Here is a 1,973-nt window from a genome sequence, read left to right on the forward strand (position 1 = left end):
GACTTGCCTGCTTTTGCCAGCTGTAAATATATTTTCTGCTTTCTTATATTTTATAGATTATCACCAAATTATGACCCTTAAACAAGTACTTTCAAATCGACTGTCATTTGTTACAGACAGCGCCAGACTTCACTTCACTGTTCTTAATTCTTTGATTATTTAACTGCATTACATGTCCATCAGGATATGATTTCGATCTTCTTTTTACCGTGATTCATTTGATAAAACTACATGATTACCTGACTCTTAGACAACTATCAAACTATTTTGACTCTTAGACCTTATGTGTCAAAATCTAACTGTTATTTACCCGACTAACACGACAACCTCTGCCCAGAAAGACTTTTGCCCTTTGCTCTATTTCACTAGAGTCTATATCCTTTGCTTGGCTTATGGCTTTCGATATCTGCCTTCTCGATTTTCCTTGTTTTTGTAAAGCTGCTTTTCTTATCTTCATATATGCTTTTGCCTCCTGATTAGCCCCTGGCGCCGGTTATCCTTAGACCACTAGCTTTTTTCTCCGCGACTGGAAATACACATTCTGACCCGGCAGCCATTGGAGGAAGGCGCTACCTGTGTGTTTTTATGAGCTTTTTGTGAACGGACTTTCCCAGTAATAAGTATTGAACATGATCAGTTACTCAAATAAATATGATTTGCGTTTGATGTGGAGCAATTCCCAACACTAGCAATTTTAAAATAATTGTAGGATATTTTATCAAATCATTAACCACATTCCATTTTCTGTTTAATGTGATAAAATCGGCCTTATAACATTATAATTGTTAAGAGAGACTAACCACATTTTACTATAGCTTTCGAATATCCCTTTAAGTTTTACATTTTATATATGTTATTACATTAGACGATTATCTTGGGTAACTAAATGGTCTAGCATTACTTATACTATTAATTAAGCAGAAGAGTGGTGTAGGGATCGAGATGATTTAAATACCAGAACGCCCAAAGCGTTTCTCTCTCGCTGGATCTCTGCTAGACCTCTTGCTCTGACGAACCCTGTTTCGCGTCGGAATTAATGTTCCTCCCGCTAAAAAGGCCTCTACATCGCTTCTTTTTCCCTTACGATCGCTTTCATAGTTAACGTATCTCAAGTCTTTCCATCACAGCCTTATGTATCTTAGTACACCCTTGAATCTCTTATCTTCTTGGCACATGTCTTCTGTTCTCATATGCCAGAACTCTTGCACCACTTTACCTACCCCCTCCTGGAAGTCTTCTCATTGGCTGAGCACAGCCATCTCATGCTTGCTTCCCTCCGCTTCGACCAATCACATTGCAGGGTGACTCTGGCGGGCCAATGGTAGTCAAGAAGGACGGCAAGGCCAATCTGGTCGGACTAGTGTCATGGGGCATCGCTTGCGGAAGAGCCAACCTGCCGGGAGTTTACACGAACGTGACAATGTTCCTTGGATGGATCCAGGAAAAGATGAGAGACTGAGACTCCCCGAGAAAAAAAGAACGAGAAACAACCAGACTTGACACAGCTAAAGGAAAATGCGACTAAGACTGCCAGAAAAAAAACAGTAACAACCACTAATGAAAGACTTTTAGGATTCTTACAGACATACCGGGACTTTGTTTTCCATTCTTATTAAGGTAACGCAGGAAATGTGGGTCACGTGTCTGGATGATTGACAATATTGATACAGAGTTCCCATTACCTTAACGTGGATGGTTCAGAGGACTGCTTTTAACTGTAAAATGTAGTATTATATCTAGATGAAAGCCGAGAAAGAGTACTAATATGCTTTATTTACAGTTTTGATATGCAGTTCTATGACCATTGTAAATATCAGTTCAGTAATTCGTTTCTTAATGCCTGGCTCTATTATGATCATCTGTTTATGAGTAATGTTCATTTGTGAACATTTATGAACACATGGCAGCCAAAATAATAATCACAGAAATTCGCGTGGGAGTGACTCCACGTTCCCTGCATTGCACCCTTTCAT

At 39.4% G+C, this 1,973-nt stretch overlaps 1 protein-coding gene across 1 annotated transcript in view; it reads left to right on the top strand.

Moving 5' to 3' along the window:
* LOC119587910 overlaps positions 1-1,973 on the top strand; it is a gene marked incomplete in the record, with an annotated part of 79,429 nt that overhangs the window by 75,845 nt on the left and 1,611 nt on the right.

Source organism: Penaeus monodon, chromosome 23 (genome assembly GCF_015228065.2).
Source record: "Penaeus monodon isolate SGIC_2016 chromosome 23, NSTDA_Pmon_1, whole genome shotgun sequence".
In the NCBI taxonomy this organism is placed as follows: Eukaryota; Metazoa; Arthropoda; class Malacostraca; order Decapoda; family Penaeidae; genus Penaeus; species Penaeus monodon.